General features: G+C 38.7%; 1 long non-coding RNA gene and 1 pseudogene across 1 annotated transcript; one reads left to right on the top strand and one right to left on the bottom strand.

The window, feature by feature from the left end:
- Positions 1–12358: 12358 nt before the first annotated feature.
- LOC118574415 lies at positions 12359–22685 on the bottom strand. The gene is made up of 3 exons (XR_004943728.1): positions 22478–22685; positions 22099–22216; positions 12359–12390 (listed from the first exon to the last, which is right to left on the bottom strand). It is a non-coding gene; the product is annotated as an uncharacterized LOC118574415 (long non-coding RNA).
- Positions 20708–22266, top strand: LOC118574414 (annotated as a pseudogene).
- Positions 22686–24434: the final 1749 nt, after the last annotated feature.

Raw genomic sequence — 24434 nt, 5'->3', positions numbered from 1 at the left:
AGAAAATGGCACTATACCTTTTCTGGATTGCAAAGGCCACTTCAGGGATGGTTCCATATTGTCTTGGCCTCAGAAGATGTTTGTTTTGTGTCCTGTCTGTCCATTTTGTCCTGTTTGTCAGCAGTTGATTTGAGGTTACTTTGTTGTCCAGTAGCTAACTTTTGCCACAATGAAAGGTAACTCCATATGCAGTTTCTTCAATGCCCATTTTTTCTCTGAAGTAGATTGGTACTGCCAGGAGCCAACATGTCTCGAAGTCATAACAAAAAAGAAAAATTTTCTAAGCTATTAAAACACTTTAAATTCCATATTCTGTAGATCTCTGAAGGGTTTGAAGATGACCTGTCTATCTAAAATATATCTGCTCAATCTTGAAAACATAACTAATATAACTACAAGTTGAACTGTAATGTCTAACTACTAACTTTCATTTCTTTTTAATCCTAATAGTTGGTAATAAAAACATTCAAGGATCAGCAAATTGCATTACATTGTTAAATGAACAGTATAAGTACAATATATTGAACAAGATTAGAATTATATGTATGGCATTTTCTAACAATATCAATCTCAATATATATGATTTATATATAATATAAAAAATCAAATCCAATGTAAAGTATTTAAAACTAGTAATTATCTTTTTCTTTTTTTTAAACAAGCATCTTAAATGTAATCTCCTTTGCCTAGCCCTTTTCCTAATCCTTAACAACACCCCTCCTAAACAATGAAAATTATTCCAGACCCAAAACCCATTAAGAGAACAAAAAACCACCCGCCTAACACCACCTCTTTGGGAATGTGGGCATCATATTCTTAAAATTGCTTTCTGCTGGGTATGGGCGAAGGTATCTTTATTCTGAAAAGAAAATTTTTGATTAATTGTGAAATTCTAGGAAAGGTAACGATATCCTTCATTATTCAGTCTGTGTATAATGCCAAAGTTAAGGGTCAATCTCAAGTCCTTATTCAAGTAGTCTTGAAACTGGATCGTCTCATCTAGCCATCTCAAAAATGCTCTGAGCACTTTGTAGTCCAAAGCTAGATGATGTTTGTCAGCTTAGTGGTGCTATTATTGTCCACTTGGAATTGTTGTTGTGGGGCCCCATCTTCTTCCTGGAGGCCTAGACGAGACTTCCTGCAGAAAACTAATAGAGACTCGAACACAAAGACATGTATAGGCAGCTAATTGAAGCTTTTTTTCTAGAATTATTTAGTACTCTATATGACCATTAATATCTTTAAAAAGGTTAATATATATATATATACATATATCTTGTAAATTTTGATATAAAATTCATACTTTAAGAAGAGTTTAAAGAATCAGAATAGAATTAAAGAATTGAGATTAGTAGTAATAGAATAGCTACTTAATTAATTTGGTTTTTCTCGTGTCTCATATCAGAAGATGGCTTCTTCTTCTGGCATGACACAGGAAATTTGCATTTTCCGTTTAATAACATGCTTGAGTTTAAAGAAGGAGAGAGCCATTCTCCAGCTCCAAAGTCAGCTTTAAATTTTAATTGAAATGGGACTACAAAAACACCAATTGTGTTAAATTTCTTTAGAGATGAGCAGAAATGAACATTTAGGAAGACTTATGAAATTTTATAAATGATATACCAACAGGCCATTTTACTCTTTTTGTTGGGACAGATGATTCGTCCTTTTTCTTCATTTGTCCAGTGTTCTTCAGATTCCTTAGCCTTCATTCTCCTAAAAGACAAAAACAAAAACCTTTCCTCAAGACTAATTTTGGGGAGGATCTCTTTTGGCAAGTTATTATCTAATTAAATGAAAAGGTATGTGTTAATGGTATAAGTTAGTTTAAATTGGATGGTCATGCTGGTTGATGAACTATCATCTCCTCTAATTAAGAGGTCCCTCTTGTTCAAATCAAACTTTTATCAATGTTGATGGAAACCACAGCTTATCTTCTCCTGTAGAAACAAAAGCAAAACCTCATCCCCAACATAACACATATCCTGGTTTCCATTCTGAGGTCAGCATGTCCTTAAAGTATATAGGCTGATTTAATTCTGTAGTTTTTTCTATTATCTAATGTCTCTCTGCAGCTGTTGTTCCTTTCTCATTAGCACTGAGAAAATTCAAAGTTAATAGAGCATTATGCAGTCTATTTCTGGGGGGGGGGGGTTGATACCCCTTTCTGTTTATTTAGCATATCCTTTCAAGTTCTGTTGGATCTTTCTATGACTGCTTGGCCTATAGGATTGTGTGATATACCTATAATATGCTTTATATTGTAATAAGCAAAAAACTGTTTCATTTTAACAGAGACATAGGCTGGAGCATTGTCAGTTTTAATTTGTGCAGGTATTCCCATGATGGCCATAACTTCTAGCAAATGAGTGATTACAGAATCAGCTTTTTCAGAACTCAAAGCAGTTGCCCATTGAAATCCTGAATAAGTATCAGTGATATGGTGTACATATTTTAATTTTTCAAATTCTGCAAAGTGAAACACATCCATCTGCCAGATTTCATTCCTCTGAGTACCCTTTGGGTTACATCCTGCTGGTAATGGATTCTGATTGTAAAAGGAACAAGTAGGACATTTCCTTACAATTTCCTTTGCTTATTGCCAGGTTATAGAAAAATCCTTAAGCATCTGGAGAGCAAGGCTCCTGGCCACACAGGCAAAAGAGTCATCTGTGGCATTTAAGGTATGCCAGGGAAGAGATAAAAGCTGGAAAACAAAACTGCCAAGTGCTGGCACTCACTGACTCCCAAGCTGTTGGGTCCCTATTCTAAGTGAGAAAAGACCACAGGCTAGTGAATTCCCTGCCAGGCCATCAACAGCCTTGTTAAAAGTGATGCCTAGAAAGACAACCAGTCAGCTGACTGCCCCCAGGCAACAAGACACATGGGTTCATCAAGCTAAGACCTCCAGCAGACCTAGGCTTGGCTACAGACATGGCAGGGAACCCAGAACGCAGCAGGGAAGTGATCCCTTTCTTTCCTTCTGGACATCAGAGCCACTGACTCAGTCTGGGAGTTTGGGGATGTCACCTCTCCTTTATTGTCAGGTACAGAGGGACAGCCTTACCCACCTCACCAGATTTAATTGCACCTTTAGAGTTACTGCCTGTGTTTCTCATGTGCATACAGACAGGGCCCTGATCTTTGCCTTGTCCCTAATTCCAAAAATTAAGTTCTCATGCACCACAAGCTTTTCTCTTCCCAGTTCCCTGTTCTAAGTAACTATTCAGCCAATGATACAGGACCACCACAGAACCAGAGTCCAGAGATCATCAAGTAAAAAACTGTAACAGCTAAAAGGTATTTACACCCCCAGTCCCAAAAGCATCTGGGCACTACAAGAAGACTTTAATGTAAACATCTATTATGGTGAGATGCTTTAAAATAATCTGTCTCTAATAAGGCTTAACATGTTTCAAAATCCATCTGGACAGGCCGGATCTACCAACATAAAATAATGATGATTCTTTTCTATCTAAGCTTTTTTCTATGTCACCAGCATCTTGTCAGACAGAAAGTTCCCAGCCACAGCCAAGAGGGATACATGTCTCCAGAGCAAATGGAGGACAGACAGTATCCTACAATGCCTGTCTACCTCAGAAGACTCCACTTCCCCATTCCCCCAAGAGCCAACCGACGTCCAAAAATCAGCTGGAAGCATTTTTTGAGAAGAACAATGCCCCATCTCCATCTACCTGCTTTTTTATAATAAGTGAAAGTCTGGGATGTAAGAACTATGTCCTTAATTAAGTCATCAGCCTGCGATGGCAGCCTAGCCTAAAAAGTGGGCGTGCTCTGTGTGTCCCTTTCTCTTCTTTCCACTCTCTCCTTCCATACCCCCTCCACACAGTCCTTCTCTCTCTCTCTATCTCCCCTCCCTTCTCTCCAAATAAAGCTCTAAAAGGTAGCTATGGTGCACTGACTCTTCTATCCAGCACTCTCCTCCATTGGCATGGCCACCATGGGCACTGGCCAGCCACCAGTGCCGCCAGCTTAACCAACACCACTAAGCTGACAAACATCATCTACAGATCAGCTTTGGACTACAAACTTCTCAGAGCAATTTTGAGATGGCTAACTGAGATAATCTAGTTTCACACACTATTTGAACAAGGCCTGAGATAGCCGTGAACTTTGGCATTATGCACAGACTGGGCAACAAAGGATATGTCCTAGGATTTGACAATTAGCCCAAAATTTTTCTTTTCAGAATAAAGATGCCTTTGCCTATATCCAGCATAAAGCAATTTTAAACACCCAGCACCCGCATTCTCAAAGGTGTGGTGTTGGGCAGGTGGTTTTTGGTCTTTTAATGGGTTTTGGGTCTGGGATTATTTTCATTGTTTAGAAGGGTTGGTTACAAGTTGTTAAGGGTTTTTAAAAGGGCTAAGCAAAGGAGATTAGATTTAATGTTCTTGTTTTTTTAAAAAAAGAGATATATAGAAATGATAGAATAGAGGGTAGATTATTGAATCTACTTTGAAAAGTAAAGAGAAGATATAGATACAATATAGATAAAAAGATAGACTATTGAATCTACTTTTAAGAGACAATTACTAGTTTTAAATACTTTACATTAGATTAGATTTTTGTATATTGTATCCAAATCATATATATTGAGTTTGATATTGTTAGAAAATTCTATATGTATGTTTCTTTTTTTCTCTCCCTTCCTTCATTCCTTCCTTTCTTTTTTGATAGAGTCAAAAATCTGACTTTGTAGCCTAGGCTGGCCTAGAATTTGTGGCAATCCTCCTGTCTCAGCTTCCCTCATGCTAGAATTAGGGGTGTACACCACCATGCCCAGGTGGTCTTCTTACATGGTTGTTCAAGGAAGTCTCTGAGGAACAAGGCCAAAGTGCAGCCTGTTATGACACAGCCTTAGATGCCACATGGGGTTATCTCTGCCATATACAGCCAGTAAAGAAGTTACAAATGTCTCAATCACCAGGTTCAAGCAGAAGGGACACAATGGACTCTCATAGGTAAGAGGGATATATTTAATGGCACATTTTACAACACTTTGAAGTTGGACTTTTGTTGATAAACATGACTATTTATGGAAAATCAGCCATGACTATCTATAATTACATTTCTAATTAGCCAGTTTCTGCATTGCACAAGGTCACAGTCCCAAATCAATGGAAGGTCTACATTGGTGTTGGGCAAATATTCATTTGGAACAACAGCAAAGGAAACAGCTCATAAAATGTCATCTTTGAACCTTTAATTTTACTAAAATTTATCAGTTGGGCAAACCATATTTCCTTTCTTTTCTCTTTCCGAGACAGGGCTTCTCCATGTAACAGCCCCAGCCATCCTGGCACTCACTCTATACATATATTTCTAATCTTGTTCAAGATGTTATACTTATACAGTTTTGTTTTGTTTTGCTTTGGTTTTTTGAGACAGGGTTTCTCTGTGTAGCTTTGCACCTTTCCTGGATCTTGCTCTGTAGACCAGGCTGGCCTTGAACTCAAAAAGATCTGCCTGCCCCTGCCTCCCAAGTGCTGGGATTAAAGGTGTGTACCACCACCGTCCAGCTAGTTTATTTAACAATGTAGTACAATTTGATAATCCTTGAATGTTATTATTACCAACTATTAGGATGTAAGGAAATTAAAGTTAGTAGTTAGACATTATAATCGAACTGGTAGTCATATTAGGTATGGTTTCAAGGTCGAGCAGATATATTTTAAATAGAAAGGTCATTTTCAAACCATTCAGAGATCTGCAGAATATGGCATTTAAAATGTTTTAATAACTTAGAAATTTTTTCTTTTTTTTTTTTAATGACTATGAGACATGTTGGCTCCTGGCAACACCAATCTACTTCAGAGAAGATATGGGCATTGAAGAAACTTCATATGGAGTTAACTTTCATTGTGGCAAAAGTTAGCTACTGGACAACAAAGTATCCTTGAATTGACTGGTGAAAAACATGACAAAATGGACAGACAGGACACAAAACAAAGGACTACCGCTTCTTGCCAAGATAAGTGTGGTTGTGGCTTTAACAACAGTCATCTTCTGAGGCCAAGACAATATGGCACTAGCCCTGAAGTGGCCTTTGCAATCTGGAAAATTGCAGTGCCCCTTTCTTCAAAGGTAGGTGAACTGGCAGTGGACCAATGGCTTCTGATGTGCAGTGGAATATTAACTTGAAAGAGTAACTAAGCTGACAGAGTCTAACCTCTCAATGGTAGGCTGGCATTTAATAAAAGAGATGAAGCCACCCACAAGCCAAGAAGAATGGGATGCGGAGAAGAACAGGATGCCAAGATGAAGCCACCCACAATCCAAGAAAAATGGACAAGCTGAATTCCAAAAATGAAAACAATTTCCAGAATTTAAATTCCTGAATCATGACAGAACACTAGTGGAATTTGGGTGTTTCTACTACATGGACTACTCTCACTGAATGTGAGGTCAAACTGTAGGCCTTGTGTACATCCTACTTCACAAATAAATCTGTCAGATATGCTAAGCCTATAGGCTGAAGATGATGCCCCAATGTTACAGAGAAACCTTGGATGTCCAGGCAGCTGTCTGTTTCTGTCAACTCCCAATTTTTTTGGAAGCTGCTTGCATGTACTTCCTCTTTTATTAGGTAATATTTTCCTTCTTGGGTATCTAGGGGAGTTGAAGATTAGATAGTTATAATTATAATTTTATAGTTATAGTTATAGTTAAAGATTAGATAGTTACAGTATTCCTTGTTAAGAATTTCAGAAAAGAAACTCACTAAAGAGGTGTAAGTGTGTAAGTCTGAAAGACATTGTAAGATAGTACTCTGTTAGTAATATAAGTTAGGATAGAAAGTGAATCAGGTACATTTTGGACTTACCAAAATAGGATAGATAATGGAGTATTTTCTCTGAGTTTGTCAAATGCAAATGGACTAGACATTGTTTAGGTATTTATTGCTTGTATATATTGTATATAGTTATTGTACTTATTGTATATAGTTTTTCTTATATTAGTTATAACTTTTTTCCTTTTTTCTTTTTATGAGAATAGAAGGGGGAAATACAGTGATATTTTATTTGTGCTGAAATGTGATTTTATTTGTATGTTAATAAAGTTGCCTGGGAATCAGAGCTAAAAGCAAACCATTTAGCAGAAGTCCAGTGGTGGTGGCACACTCCCTTAATCCAACCACATGGCAGGCAGAATCTCTGCATAGTCAGGACATAGCCAAGCAGTGATCCTAACCTTTAATCCCAGTACCAACCATAGAGACCTGAAGGTCTGTAGTCAGGCAGTAATGAGGAAATCATGTGTTTGGGTTTAGAGCCAATGAGAAGGTAGAACAGAAAGGCAATAAAAAGATAAGTCATACAGGAGAAAGTCTCTCTCCCAGGGGAAGGATGGCAGCGAGTGGTAAACTAAAAGCTAGTGCTCTGATCTCTTGGGCTTTTAACTCTGTATTTGGCTTTGTGTTTCTTATTTAATAAGACCATTTAGAATTTCATCTATAGTTTGGTTTGGTTTTGGTTTTTCTTTTAAATTTGATTTTGTTTTGGTGAGAGGTTATAGAGCAAAGAATAGATGTGAGGGGATGGGAAGGTAAGTGAGATCAGAATGCACATGTGAAATCCACAAAAATCAGTAGAAGTTAAAAAAAGAAATATGTCTTCCATATTTGCTATACACTTACTGTGTTTTGTTCTGTTTTGGTTTTGGTTCTGGTTTTGGTTTTTTGTTTTGTTTTAATTTGATTGGTTGGTGGGTTTTGAGACATGGTCTCATTTTGCAGCCCTGGCTATCTTGAAACACACTATGTAGACCAGGATGGCCCCGAACTCACAGAGATCTCCTGAGTGCTGGGATTAAAGTTGTGCAATACTATATCTGGCTTGTAATATATTTGTAATAGCCAATCCTTACATGTGTATGTTAGATTAAAGTCATTCATGTTTTTAAATTTGAAGGGAGTTTTCCAAAATGTGTTTCTATGCTGTGTGTCCTAATTTGTTTTCTATTGCTGTGATAACATCATCATCATCAAAAGCAACTTGAGTAGGAAGGAGTTTATTTCAGCTTATGTGTCCTGATTACAGTCTATCATGAAAGGAAGTAAGGGTAAGAATTCAAAGCAGGAACTTAGAGGCTAGAATTAAAGTAGGGGCCATGCAGGAGTGCTGCATGTTGGCTTGCTCCCTATGGTTTGCTCAGCCTGCTTTCTATACCACCCAAGACCACCTTCCTAGGGATGACACTGTACAAGTTGGCTAGGCCCTCCCACATCAATAATTAATCAAGAAAATGTTCCACAGGCTTACCAACAGATCAATCTGATGGGACAGTTTCAAGCTGAGAGTCCCTCTTCTCAGATATGTGTAGGTTTATGTCAAATTGACTGTAACTAACCAGCACATTGTATAACTTGCTAACACATGTGACCATAAATTGTTTATAAAGCAGTCTTGTTTCCAGATTCCTGCCTTGAGTTCCTACCATGACTTCCTTTCATGATGGACTTCAACTATAAACTGAAATAAACCCTTTCCTCCACAACTTGCTTTTGATCATGGTGTTTATTCACAACAATAGACAACAAACTAGGAGAACCTCCTTGTTGATCCTTATGATTGCATGTAATGCTCCCAATTAGTTATGGAGATTAAAGCATAACTGATTCATCCAATACCCTATGAACTTGTAATGCATTTGTTATTATAAGCAGTCATATGATATAGTATCAACATACATGCTGTTTTGTTAACATGCATACATATATACATATGTATATAATATTTTGTAGGAATGGAATTGCTAGTCAGAGGCATACCATTTAAGTTTTGAAGGTATTACCAGTGTATTATACTAAGTGTGAATTGACAGGCCAATTGAATGTGCCTTTTTCTTGACCTCTTCATCAATTCAAACTACTTATCAAATGAAAATCTGTAAAAATATGTAAGTAGGGAAATGGTACCTTGTTTCAACACTTGCCTTCATCTGAATGAAGTAAAACATCATTGTGTATGTTTAAAATCCATTTGCATTTCCTTGTCTGAGAATTAATGGTTATGTACTCAGACCATGTTTTTATTATGTTGTCAATTTATTATTTTTAATGCATATTATTTTCATCAGTGTATACTAATTGTACATAGTAATGGGTTACATAAAGACATAGTATATTGAATATATCCCCCTTGTATCTGCCTCCCATCCTGTTTCTTCTGCTCTCCTTTTCTGTTGGTCCTTTTTGTCCCCCTAGCCAAATTGACTTCTATGGTCATGTCACACATACATTGTTGTGTAATATTTTGATTGCATTCTGACAATAAAGTTTGCTTTGAATCAGGGAGTAGAGCTAGCCACTAGCTCATCAAAATTAACCATAGAAGTTTTAGAGGACTGAGAACAGATAGACAGGAAGTAGTAAAGTAGAGATTAGAAAGGATCTCAGTCCTTTTGGATGGAGGAACAGAAGAGATAGGAGGTCACTACTCACTTCTCTGCCATTTCTCTGATCATTCAGGTTCTTACCCTGATTCCCAACTTCTGATTTTTTATTGATAAAGAATAATTAGATAACACTTCAACATATATATATATATATATATATATATATAAAATTTTATATATCTATACAAATATGAGAAAACATGGTGATTTTCTTTCTGAGACTACCTTAATTCACGTACTATGATGATCTGCAGTTGCATCCATTTCCTGCAGACAACATATTCAAAGATTCAAATCTCCATTCAAAAATTCTTCATGGTTCAAAAATTCCATTGTGTGTATGTCTTAGTCAGTGTTCTATTGCTGTGAAGAGACATCATGACCATTACAACTCTTAAACAACATTAAATTGAAGCTGGCTTATAGTTCAGAGGTTTAGTCCATTGTTATAGTGGTGGGAAGCATGACAGCATGCAGGCAGACAATGGTGCTAGGCAGTAACTTAGAGTTCTACATCTGGATTCATAGGCAGTAGGCAGAGAGAAACACTGGGCCTTGCTTGAGCATTCAAAATTCCACCTCCAGTGACACAATTCGTCCAAAAAGACCACACCCATTCCAACAAGGCCACACCTCCTAATCCCTGTCAAGTAGCACCACTCCCTAATGACCAAACGTTCAAATCTATGAGCCTATTGGGATCATTGTTATTCAAATCACCACATTATATTTACTACATTTTTCTTTATCTAGTCCTCTGTTGATGGTCACCTAAGTTGGTCTTTATTTGTGAATAACATTAAAATAAAGATTATCTCTGTGATATGTTGACTTGGAATCCCTTGGATAAATACCTGGGAGTTGTACAGCTGTATTATATGGTAGATCTAGTTTTAGTTTTTTGAGGGACCATATGTATTTTCATAGTGGCTGTTGTAGGACAAAACGTTTCCTTGGTAAATGCTACATACATGTCTACTTTTCTACTCCCATCAGGTAGAGAGCCCAGTGTATGAATACCACCAAGTATAGCTTGGTGAACCAATGGATTTTATTGGGATTTCTTATAGGAATATGGGTGAGGAGTTTATTTACAGGAACAAAAATTACTCAAGGAGAGCTGCATCACCAAAGCCTACCCCAGCATGGGAGACAGCTCACAAAAGGTGGGAACCTGGAGTATACTGCACAGCCTGCAGAAAGCTCAACAGATTAGAGAATGTCCCTTATAGGTGATTGAGTTGGTCTAAACCTCTTCCAGGCAGCTTGGCTGTTTTCTGCTTCTTCCAGGTAGCTGGTCTGGTCTCAGAGTCATCTTTGCAGCTTGATTTGTCTGAGATTCTCTGCAATTTGGTTTCTCTGAGAATCTTTGCATCTTTTATTACTTACTCTATTGGAGGGGGTCCCGTGAATCTGGTCAGTATCAGGGACTTCCCAAAGCTATTTTGAGTTGTATACTATCTGGTTTAAGGAGCTTCCCTGCAGGTGGGAATGTTTCAATCTCAGAGGAAACTTACACAGCTGTGGCTGGGTTCATTTGTATTCCCACCAGCAGTGTATAAAGGATCCCTTTTGTCAAGCATTTGTTGTTTTCTTCATGGCTGGTATTCTGACTGGGATGAAATGGAAGCCCAATGTAGTTTTAATTTGTGTTTTTCTTATACCTATAGATACAAGTGTATATGAGTGTATTTTCCTATGTTTATTGGCCATTTGCGCTTCACCTTTCAGAATTGCTTGTTCATTTCATTGGCAAATATTGATTGGGATGTTTGATTTCTAGTTATTTAAATTTTTGTGTTCTTTATGCAATGTTGATATCAATATGTCATGGCGAACATTATGTTTAAAGTTTAAATTACGAAGCCTCCAGGGGTTGCTTTATTATACAGGATTCTTTTTATTATTTTATAATTTAATTTTACATATCAGCCATGGGTTCCCCTGTCCTCTCCGGCTCACAGCCCTGCCCCTGCCTTCCCTCCAGCCCACCCCACATTCCCATCACCTCCAGGGCAAAGACTCCCCAGGGGATTCAGCTCAACCTGGTAGATTCAGTCCAGGCAGGTCCAGTCCCCTCCTCCCGGGATGAGCAAAGTGTCCCTGCATAAGCCCCAGGTTCCAAACAGCCAGCTGTTTGTAGTTAGAGTTTTCCTGCCTAGCCCACAGTCAGGACAAATCTCTCTCACCCACCAGGCCCATAGATGCTCAGACCCAACCAAGTAAACACATAGAAACTTACATTGTTTACAAACTCTATGGCCATGGGAGGCTTCTTGTTATCTACTTCTTCTATCTTAAATTAACCCATTTCTATTAATCTCTACTTTGCCACGTGGCTCATGGCTTACCAGTACCTTACATCTTCCTTGTCATGGCAGCGGCTGGCAGTATCTCTCTACCCTGCCTTCCACTTCTCACAATTCTCCTCCTTGGCCTGCCTACCCTATCCTTCCTGCCTGGCTACTGGCCAATCAGCACTTTATTTATTTTAACCAATCAGAACAACACATTTGACATACAGAACATCCCACAGCACTTCCCCTTTTCATTTTTTCAAAAAGCAAGGTTTTAATTTTATATAGTAAAATTTCAGATAATAAAACAATTATCAAGCAAAAATTACAGTTACAATATTAAAGAAGATATCCTATCTATCTTATATTTGTGAGTCTAAGGTTTTATATCTAACTTATCTTTTATCATAACTGAGAAAATTATAACTATCTAGTCTTCAACCACATCAAAGACCTCAGAAGGATATAATATTACCTGAGAACTGGGAGAAGGATGCAAGCAACTTTCTGGAGTCTTGTAGAGTAGACAGAGAAAGCTGGCAGCCTGGACAGTCACCTAATGTTCCTTTGTAAAGTTGGAGCATCTGTCTTCAGCCCACAGGGATAGAGTCTCTCAGTCACTTCTCTCAGTGTCCTGTATAATGTCTGGCAGTTTCCTCTGTGAAGCAGGAACCTGAAAGACCATTTTGTCAAGAAAAGTTCAGTGGTCACCTTTCTATGGGTCCTGCATGTTCAGTTGATCAAGAAGTCCAGGCAAGAACAGTTTCTTGCCCAAATGGCTATTTTTGCCAAGGTGAAGATAAACTCCATATGAAGTGTCTTCAATGCCCATCCTCCTCTCTGAAGTAAATTGATGCTGCCATGAGCAGACATGTCTCTCTGTCCAGAAAGCCTAAATTTTTAAAAATATTTTAAATGCCATATTCTGTAGACCTTTGAAGTATTTGAAGATTACCTAACTATCTGAAATATATCTATGTATACCTAGAAAACTTAACTAACATGTTACATACCAGTTTGACTATCATAGATGACTAATTATTAATCTATTTTTAATTATCCATTACAATTTAAATGAGTTGCATAAACATAATACCTCAAACAAGAGTAGAAGTATATATACAGTATAACAAAATTAACTTTAAGTTTGTATCAATAGACTAAAATCTATACCAATGTACAACATTTTAAACAAGTTGTTGCTCTTTAGAAGTAAGTTCCTTAATCTACCCTTTCATACTGTTATATCTATATCATATCCCCTTTTCTTTTTTAGAAAGAGATCACATTTATAATCAACCAGCTTTAAATAAAAATATTGGGAATTTTTTTGTCCCACACCAGAGGGCTCTTCTGATTTGGGACATAAGCATCTTTTAACTTTTTTATTTTTTAGCAATATGTCTGGGTTTAGAGAAGGAGTGAGCCAATTCCATCTCTAAAGAAGGCTTGATAATTTTGGGAAATTGGGCGTAGTTTTTCTTACTACTTCCTGCTGGAGGAGGGCGCTGTATCTTATTTGGGACAGAAAGAAAATTTTAGGATTATGGAGTAGTCTACGAGGGTAAACCTCTGAGCCAGTTGCCTTGAAACCATTCTGGATGTTGGATCATCTGGGCCATTGTGTCATCAGAGACCTTTCAGGTGGTCTTGGCTGATCAAACCTGATGTATCTTAATCTGGAACAAATCCACAGCCTCTGGATTTCTGTAGAAACAAAAGCAGAGCCTCTTTTCCAAAGCAACATATCCTTATATCCAAATTTTGAAGTCAATGTGTCTTTAAAATTTACATATTTGTTTAACTCAACAGCTTTTACAGTCAAATCTTTTTCTGCAGTTAAAAATCCCAAAGACAACATAAACCAGATTCTCAGTGTAATATCCATTTTTGTAAGACTAAAAGCCATTATGGCTGCTGGCTCCGCCCATCTCAGCTTCCCAAAGAGGCAGTGGTACAGTTTACCAACAGCTCTGGGTCTGGAGCCATGTGTACCATCAACTATCAGAAGCAGTTCTATCGAAGCAGCAATACCAAAAAAAACTTTTTTTTTAACTAGCAAAGGCTAAATCCACCATGCAGCAGAGTAAAGTGCTGCTTGTAGACTCCTCATTCTGCCACATTGCAAGTCAGATGCACAAGGCAGGAATGTGCCATAGTAGCTAAGGACAGGTCCAAGTCCCACTGCCTGGGTGCCTCCCAAACAGTTCAAGCTATTCAACTGTTTCACTTATCCAGAGGGCCTGATCCAGTTGGGGGCTCCACAGTTTTTGGTTCATAATTCATGTGTTTCCATTAGTTTGGCTATTTGTCCCTGTGCTTTTTCCAATCGTGGTCTCAACAAATCTCACTCATACAATACCTCCTCTTTCTCACCAATTGGACTTCTGGAACTACACCTGGGGCCTGGCTGAGGATCTCTGTATCCACTTCTATCAGTCATTGGATGAGAGTTCTAGCATGACAGTTGGGATGTTTGGCCATCTGATCACCAGACTAGGTCAGTTCGGGCATTCTCTCGATCATTGCCAGTAGTCTACAGTGGATTTCTGGGGTCATCTCTAGCAATTTGCTTCTTCCCATTCTCATGTGGTCTTCGTTTATCATGATCTGTTATTCCTTGTTCTCCCTCTCTGTTCTTGATCCAGCTGGGATCTCACGCTCCCCTAAGCTCTCTTTCCCACGAACCTTGCCCTTCATTACCCCCACTCATGTCCAGGTTGTTCATGTAGATCTCATCCATTTCTCTGTAATTGGCCAATCCTTGTGTCTTTCTTAGGGTCCTGTTTTCTAGGTAGCCTCCCTGGAGTTGTGAATAGCAGTCTAGTCATCTTTGTTTTATATCTCGTATCATCCTACAAGTAAGTACATACCATGTTTGTATTTCAGAGTCTGGGTTACATCACTCAGGATGATTTTTTCTAGATACATCCATTTGCCTGCAAACCTCATGATGTCACTGTTTTTCACTGCTGAGTAGTACTCCGTTGTGTATATGTACCATATTTTCTTTACCCATTCTTCAGTTGAAGGACATCTATGTTGTTTCCAGGTTCTGGCTATTACAAACAATGCTGCTATGAACATAGCCGAGCAAATGCCCTTGTGGTATGATTGAGCATTCATTGAGTATATGCCCAAGAGTGCTACAGCTGGGTCGAGGGGAAAATGAATTCCCAAAATTCTAAGGAAGCACCATATTGATTTCTAAATTGTCTGTACAAGCTTGTATTCCCACCAGCAGTAGAGAAGAGTTCCCATTGCTCCACATCCTCTCCAGAATAGGCTGTCTTCTGTGCTTTTGATCTTAGCCATTCTGACAGGTGTAAGGTGATATCTAAGAGTCATATTGATTTGCATTTCCTGTATAATTAGGGATGTTGAGCAATTCCTTAAATGTCTATCAGCCATTTGAACTTCCTCTGCTGAGAATTCTCTGTTTAGAACTTCCTCTGTTGAGAATTCTCTGTTTAGTTCTATAACCCATTTCTTAATTGGACTGTTGGGCATTTTGATGTCTAATTTCTTGAGTTCTTTATATATTCTGGATATCATACCTCTGTCAGATGTGGGGTTGGTGAAGACCTTTTCCCATTCTGTAGGCTGTTGCTTTGTGTTGTTGACTGTGTCCTTTGCTCTACAAAAGCTTCTCATTTTCAACAGGTCCCATTGATTGATTGTTTCTCTTAGTGTCTGTGCTACTGGTGTTATATTTAGGAAGTGTTCTTCTGTGCCAATGCATTCAAGACTACTTCCTACTTTCTCTTCTATCAGGTTCAGAGTAACTGGATTTATGTTGAGGTCTTTGATCCACTTGGACTTAAGTTTGGTGCACAATGAAAGATATGAATCTATTTGCAGCCTTCTACACATTGACATCCAGTTATGCCAACACCATTTGTTGAAGATGCTTCCTTTTTTTCCATTGTACAGTTTTGGCTTCTTCATCAAAAATTATATGTTCATGGGGGTGCAGATTAATGTCAGGGTCTTCAATTGGTCCACATGTCAGTTTTTATGCCAGTACCAAGCTGTTTTTATTACTGTAGCTCTATATTAGAGCTTGAGGTCGGGGATCATGATGCCTCCAGAGTTTGATTAATTGTACAGGATTGTTTTGGCTATCCTAGGTTTTTTCTTTTTCCATATGAAATTGAGTATTATTCTTTCCAGGTCTGTGAAGAATTGTGTTGGTATTCTGATGGGGATTGCGTTGAATTTGTAGATTTCTTTTGGTAAGATCGCCATTTTTACTATGTTAATCCTACCTATCCATGAACATGGGAGATTTTTCCATTTTCTGACATCTTCTTCAATTTTTTTTTCAGAGACTTAAAGTTCTTGTCATATAGGTCCTTCACTATCTTAGTTCAAGTTACCCAAGGTATTTTATGTCATTTGTGGCTATTGTAAAGGGTGATGTATCTCTGATTTCCTTCTCAGCCTGTTTTTCTATTATATCTAGGAGGGCTACTGATTTTTTTTTAGTTGATCTTGTATCCTGTTATGTTGATGAAGGTGTTTATAAGCTGTATCAGTTCCTTGGTGGAATTTTGGGGTCACTCATGTATACTATCATGTCATCTGCAAATAGGGAAAGCTTGACTTCTTCCTTTCCAATTTGTATCCCCTTAATCTCCTTATGTTTTCTCATTGCTCTGGCTAGAACTTCAAGTACTATATTGAATAAGTATGGGGTGAGGGTACAGCCTTGCCTTGTTCCTGATTTTAGTGGTATTGCTTTGAGTTTCTCTCCATTTAATTTGATGTTTGCTGTTGGCTTGCTGTAGATTGCCTTTATTATGCTTAGGTGTGATCCCTGTATTCCTTATCACTCCAAGACCTTTATCATTAAGGGGTGGTGGATTTTGTCAAATGCCTTTTCTGTGTCTTGTGAGATGATCATGTATTTTTTTTCTTTGAGTTTGTTTATATTGTGTATTACATTGATGGACTTTCATATGTTGAACCACCCTTGAATCCCTGGGATGAAATCTACTTGATCATGGTAGATAATTGTTTTGATGTGTTCCTGGAGTCTGTTTGCCAGTATTTTATTGAGTATTTTTGCATCAATGTTCATGAGGGAGATCGGTCTGTAGTTCTCTTTCTTTGTTGCATCTTTGTTTGGTTTAGGAATCAGGGTAATTGTAGCCTCATAGAAGGAGTTTGGTAATATTCCTTCTGCTTCTATTGTGTTGGACAATTTAAAGAGTATTGGAATTAACTCTTCTTTTTATATCTGGTAGAATTCTGTGCTGTAACCATCTGGTCCTGGGCTTTTTTTGGTTGGGAGACTTTTAATGACTGATTCTATTTCCTTAGGGGTTATTGGACTATTTGAATGGTTTATCTGGTTTTGATTCAACCTAGGTATGTGGTACCTATCCAGAAAAATTATCCATTTCTTTTAGATTTTCCAGTTTTGTGGAGTAGAATTTTTTTGAAATATGACCTGATGATTCTCTGGATTTCCTCATTGTCTGTTTTAAACTTCTGAAACTATAAGCCAACCCCAATTAAATGTTTTCCTTTATAAAAGTTGCCATAGACATGGTGTCTCTTCACAGTAATAGAAACACTAAAACGGAAGTTTGTACCAGGGACTAGGGTATTGCTGTGATAGGCCTAACCATGCTTTTTTTTTTAGAGGAATGTGGACTTTTGGACTTTGGATTAGAAAAGTGGTAGAATGCTTTAGGTGGAGCTTAACAGGCCATACTAGTGGGAATATGGAAAACAGTGGTGTTGAGGGTAATTTGAATTGTGGGGGCCTGGCTCAAGAGGTTTCTGAGAAGAATATTTATTCGTATGTGGCCTATAGACTATTCTTGTGATATTTTGGCTAAGAATATGGCTGTTTTTCCCCTTGTCCAAAAAATAAGCCTGAGGCTAAATTTAAGAGTTTTGGATTAATTGCATTGGCAGAGGAAATCTCAAAACAGCCTAGTATCAACTGTCATATGTTTGTTAGTGTTCACTCTTATGCAGATCTATAATGAAAAGGAGCTAAGAAAAGGAAAAAATGTATAGACTGAGGGGGAAAGGGGCACCAGAAAGCAGGATGGGGCTAGTCTTGTGTTCAAGGAGATTAGCAGATTAAATATGAGTTGAGGAGTGATTGCTTGGCCCTGGCTATGGGTTACAAAACATGAAACTGAAGCTGATCCATGTGAGGGTGGAGATCCATAGTGAGATAAACCTGATGTTGCTACCTTCTCCCAGATAGTATGGGATAGTGTACCTTATTGCTATGTCAGCAGTTGCATTGCCCCTAAAATGGTGCTAAGACATGCAACCAATGCTAAAGGAAAGTGTGTAGTGAGAGTCAATGGAGAAAATCCCAATGAGGCTGCCTTCCTCTATGTAATTTGAAGTGGCATGCCTGCTTTATGAATGCAGTCTACGCCATGATTAGGAAGATGCCCTGAATACTATTACAGTTTACAACAAATTTGTGGTCTATGGTAGTAACATAATGGCAAAGAGTATCAGCAAACTACCACAGAAGTTGTCAAGCTGCTACTATGTATGCTAAGAAAAGAATCTAAGTCTGAGATGGCTTCTCAGAGGGGAACTTGTTTGTGTAAGAGAAGATGAGATGGAGGGGCTCTCTTGCTGTTTCTTATGATTTGCAGGATATACAGAAAGTACAAGTTAGACTTGTCCTAAAGAACCCTTCTTGGGATCCAAAATTTGAAAGAGTTAGATAGCAAAAAGGGAGGAAGTAGGGTAATAGTGATAGTAAAGAAACTGGAGATAAGAAAAGCAGTGTTTTCTTCTCAGTTCACCAGACCAGGTAAAACTATGCTAATAAAAGAGGTTTTAATAAAGTTGATTAAGCAGGAACTTCAAGACTGGTATAGGGCTTTAAAGGCTTTGTTAAGTCCCTTGGTGGAATGTGATATTCATGGAGTAGGAGAAGTTTTGGCAGACCTAAATGATTTGGTAGACCTGAATTATCTAGACTAGGTTATGAATTGCATCCATAAGGTGGTAAAGCACTTAAGAAATGAGGAAATGAATAAACATAATGGGTTCAGTCTGAGTTACTCCAAAGCAAATGTGGCAGTATTTGTGGAGCTGGAGTTCCTAGGGAAAATTTTGATAAAAACCCAGATTCTGTGTATGGGAGTCTTTTAAAGACTTTAAAGCCTGACTAGAAGCTTACCAAAAGTTTAAAAGGAGTGGAAGACAGGGAGTTACGTGTCACCCCAACTGTACCTCCTATAGAGGAAGAAGATGTTCTGGTTTAAGAACCATCCCAACTGATCTTCTGATGTGGCAACTAAATTTTTCTTCATGTGAGCACCATACACTGTGACCAGAGGACTCATTAATTATAGATTCATTGGCTGCCTACTAATGTACAAAATACTTGGGCTTTGATGAATACCAGAAAAGAGAGAAATTAATTTATGGAAATCTCCTAAAGCATCAGGGGTAATGAGCAACAGTTGGTGAATATGGGGATAGGACTGTGTAAATAAAGGGACCAAGCTTGTCTTAATGGTATGCAATTATGCCCATGAAGAGTATATGGTATGCATTTCTCTACTGCAAGAGAGTAGTCTGGGGCACATCCTGTATACCAACACTGCAGAGTTTTACATGAGAGTACAGAAAGCAATAGAGACTCTGAATGGTTGAACAAAATGGGAACATGTAAAATTTCCTACCCCAAGTAGTGTGGTGAATATCCATGGTGGTTTGAACAGAAATGGCCTCCATAGGGCACCCAGGCAGGGGGATTGGGATCTGTCCCTGGTCTATGGGCAGGCCTCTAGAATCAAGAGCCTGTGGTGTGACACCTTGCACAGCCTTGGTGCAGTGGGGAGGGACTTGGACCTGCCTAGGCTCAGTGTGCTAGGCTCTGCTGACTCCCCACGGGAGACCTCAATTTGGGGGATATAAGGATGCAGTGTGGCTTGGGAAAGAGGCCTAGGGGGTGGGAGAAGGGAGAAGGGGGGTCTGTGGATAGCATGTGGAGTGAGTAGAAATTTTCTTAATAAAGAAAAATGAAAAAAAATTTAAAAATGGCCCCCATAGTCACATAGGGAGTGGCACTGTTAGGAGGTGTATTCTTGTTTTAGTAGGTGTGGTTACTTATTGGAGGAAGTTTGTCACTGTGGGGTGGGGCTTTCTGGTGCTCAAGCCTGGCCCAGTGGCTCACTTGTTCTTCCTGCTGCCTACTGAACCAGATCAGACTGGCACCATGTCTGCCTGTGAAGCTTCATGGTTCCCACAATGACAAAAATAGACTAAGCAAGCCCCAATTAAATGTTTTCCTTTATAGGAGTTATCATGGTCATGGTGTCTCTTCACAGCAATAGAAACCTTAACTATGACAGTATCAAACAGGACAGACTGCCTGGAGGCTATGATGAAATTACAGAAATGGTGGAGATTATTTATGCAGCCCAGAGCCCTATCAATATCCCAATAAGGCCTGTGAAGAAGCAAGGTTGTCCCTGGAGAATGATTGTTGGTTATAGGAAGTTATATAAGGTACCACACCCCCATCCAGGCCTCTGAGTCCAACATCACTCTTTTGACTGAATGACTGATGCAGTTAATGTTTTTTCCATGCTGTATTGGACCTTGTTAGTGCATTCTTTATTATTTCCTTAGCTACTGAATCCAGAGACCAATTTTGCAGCTACTGTCTTCCAAGGTTACCTTCATATTCCCACTGTCATGGGATGGTGTCCCAGGACCTTGTTTTGTTATCATGTCTGACCTCTGTAAATATATTTCATTATATATATGGCATAATGCTAATCTTCAAGTATTTCACAGGTTTAGAAAATTATCTAAGTGTAGCAGCAGCACTGAGTCCTGTGTACAGGTGTTCCCAGAAGCGCAGTTTCTTGAGCACCAGCTGCTCTCACCAAAGCATCAAGACATGTCTCATGCTTGTGCACATCCAGGGAGATCTTTCTCATCTGACTCAGCTACAGAAAACTTGGCTGGAATGACTGAATTGTGTAATGGAGAAAGAAAAGGAAAAATTCCATAAACAATTAGTGGCTTAAGCTTTGAAACCACGGAAGAAAGTATGAGAAACTACTGTGAGCAATAGGGAAATTTCACAGACAGTGCGATTATAAAGGATCCTGCAAGCAAAAGATCAAGAGGAACTGGTTTTATAACTTTCTCATCCATGGCCAAGGTTGAGGCTGCCAAGGCTGCAGGGCCTCATTCCATTGATGGGAGGGTAGTAAAGCCAAAATGTGCTGTTGCAAGAGAGGAGTCGAGAAGGGGGCAGCCCATGTGACTGTGAAGAAGCTGTTTGTTGGTGAAATTAAAGAAGATGGTGAAGAACACCACCTTGGAGATTACTTTGAACAATACAGAAAAATTGATAATATTAAAATAATTACTGATCTGCAGTCTAGAAAGAAAAGAGGCTTTGACTTTGTTACTATTTACTACCATGATCATGTGGATAAAATTGTATTGCAAAAATATCAGACCATCAATGGTCACATTGCAGAAGTTAGAAAGGCATTGTCAAGACAAGAAATGCAGGAAGACCAGAGTGAAGGTGCCTATGGCACAGAATACACCCAGACACCAAATTCTCAGCACAAAGGAGATTTAATTTACCTGGGAGGGGACAAGCAGGGGTGGGGTGGGAGGCTGCCTCTAGATGAGGCAATGACAGTGATAGCCTCAGTCCATAGCTGCATGGCCATTTTAAGGATTCTGGCTCAAGAAAAGGAAGAAAGGAGTTGTCCTCCATCCCAAGAGGGTTGGGGTGGCTGTCTCTGGTTGACTAGGAGAATACAAGAGATGAGGTGGTGGGCTATTGTCATGTAGCTCAATGCTGTTTTATGAGGTAAGCTGGAGAGTTGAGAGACTGTATCAGGACCAACACAAAGTTCTAGGAGTAGAAAAGAAGGAAAAGTTGGTTTGGGGAATTCTCAAAGTGGCAGTGGCAATTTTGGACCAGGACCAGGAAGCAATTTTAGGAGGCAAATCTGATAGACATGGAAGTAGGCATGGATTTGGTAGTGGCTATAATGGCTGTGGAGGAAGACCTGGAGGTGACCATTCTGGAGGTTGCCCTGGTTATGGAGGAAGAAAAGGAGGATATGGTGGTGGAGGATCTGTATCTGGCAACCAGGGTGGGGACTATGGAGGTGATCATGACAACTATGGAGGAGGAAATTACAGAAGTAGAAATTTCAATGATTTTGGAAATTATAAACAGCAACCTTCTAACTATGGTACAATGAAGAGTGGAAACTTTGTTGTATCAGGAACATGAGAGGACCATATGGTGGAGTGTAGATGTAACCGTCTTGTTAAATAAGAAACACAGAGCCAATTGCAGAGTTACAAGGTCAGAGTAATAGCTGGGAGCTGAAAACCTTACCCTTCACTGCTGCTGCTGCCTTTCCTCTCCGCAACCTTCTAACTATGGTACAATGAAGAGTAGAAACTTTGTTGTATCAGGAACATGAGAGGGCCATATGGTGGAGGAAATTCTGGTTCTGGAGGAAGTAGAGAAAGTGAGGACTATTGTGGGAGGAGCCAATACTGAGCTTCTTCCTACTCACCCTGGGCTTCACTGTATAAATAGGAGAGGATGAGCACTCAGAGGTAACAGAACACCTTCAGGTTATCTAAATAACAATGTTAAAAAAAAAACCCTTATCTCAGTCATGCATAAATATGCAGTGATATTTCAGAAGACACCAGAGCAGATTCAGAAAGACATTTTGTGAATGGGTTGGATTATTTAATAACATTACCTTGCTATGGAAGAAGAACTGTAAAATATGCCTTTGAGACAGTTTCTTAGCTTTTTAATTGTTTCTTTCTAGTAGTCTTTGTAAGAGTTGTAGAAGCATTCCTTCTTTGATAATGTTAAATTTTTAGTTTCAGGTGACATATGAGACAGTTTTTAAGATTTTTCTCAAAATCTTTGAAATGCCAGTTAGCCAGGATCATGGTGTATTTAGACATACCTTTTTCCTTAAAAAAAAAAAAAAAAGTAAGTACACTCTTTCTGCTCTGCTCTGCTCTGCTTCCTCTCCCCCACTCCCCACCATCTTTCTCTCTCTCCAGGCCTGGCTGACTTTCCCCTTCCTCCTTTCCCCCGCTAATAAAGTTCTGAAAACTGAAAAAAAGTAAGTGCATGTGTAGGGCTAAGAAGATGTTGTACATTTATGATTTAATAAAATAATTCTAAAGGAAAAATTAATCAAAAGATCTATAGGTGCTCTTAAAGGAATGAAGATGTGAGATCAATTCACACAAGGTATAAGGGCCAGGCACAACTATTAAATTCCTGGGAGTACAATGATGTAGTCAGATGTATACAATATCTGACAGTGTTATCAAGAAAATTCCTACAACAACCCATACTGTAAATGTAAAAGAGCTGTAGAAATGCCTGTGGCTCCAGGATATTAGAGGGTTTTCATATCTCTCCCTGCCCAAATTTCTCATCCTCTGCATAACTTGATAAAGAAGGGTATTATATAATATGCAACAGAAAGGCTCAAAAGGCTTTGGGGCAGGCTCCAATCCTTAGAAAGCAATCTAAAATGCTGTGTGTCCCATTATCCCAGTGTCACTTTGTTATAAATCACTAGAAGTTCAGAAAGCTATAGATGGGAGCTAAGGCAAAAACAACCTGAGCAATTAATTCCAATAAGGCAGTGGTTCTCAACCTTCCTAATGCTGTAACCATTTATTACAGTCCCTCATGTTGTGGTAACCCACCACCATAAAATTATTTTTGTTGCTACTTCATAATTATAATTTTGCTATTGTTATAAATCATAATGTAAAAATTTTGTTTTCTGGTGGTCTTCTAAACGTTGTGCTTATGCACATAGATTACTGTTACTCTCGGCAACAACTAATCAATGGAAATATACTTCCTTGAGGTGTATCACACAGATTCATACCACAGAAGCTTTTAGAAACTCTATGGCTTGGTGAGCCAATGCTAAACTATAAGTGGATATTGAGGTCATGACCTCCAAGGCTCAGGGAACACTGTGGAAGAGGGGATCAGAGAGAATGGAACAGCTGAGAAAGGGGTGGAGTGATATATAGCTATTCCCCTCCCCCATTTAACCATTCACTCCAAGAGGGAAATGAAAGGCTCATGAAATTCAGGAGGTAAACCAATTTCATAAAACAAGGAATGCTGAAACTTGCAAGATTTAGGAAAGACTCTCTTCAGAGTTGTAGAAGCAGTAAACTGCTAGGGGAGAATAGCTGCATTTGAGTCATTTCCTCACCCTTATTCTGTTAATAACCCCAATAAACATTCCTTGGTTGACCAAATTGGACTTTTATGCAATCATTATTTTGATATATTACAGGTTTCCTTTCTAGGGTGAGTAGATGTGTGTGGAGGGGGTGGGTAATCTTTCCAGGAAAAGTCTCCTATACATCACTCTGCTCCTTGGTAGTTAATTCTACCAAGGTGGGTTCACTTAAGCACTAACATTACCGCTTTGCTATACAGAGGGAGGGCACATAAAAAAAATTTAAAAAAATTTTTAAAAAAAAACAGCATAAAACACTACCATGCCAAACTGTTGCTGTGGCATTCTTGATTCTTAGATTCACTACTTGAAGTCTGTACTGGCTGGTTTTGTGTGTCAACTTGACACAAAATACAGTCATCAGAGAGGAAGGAGCCTCAGTTGAGAAAATGCCTTCATGAGATCCAGCACTAAGACATTTTCT

The sequence above is a fragment of the Onychomys torridus genome, chromosome X, assembly GCF_903995425.1.
Source record: "Onychomys torridus chromosome X, mOncTor1.1, whole genome shotgun sequence".
Taxonomy (NCBI): domain Eukaryota; kingdom Metazoa; phylum Chordata; class Mammalia; order Rodentia; family Cricetidae; genus Onychomys; species Onychomys torridus.
This window is presented reverse-complemented; position numbering and strand designations above follow the sequence as displayed.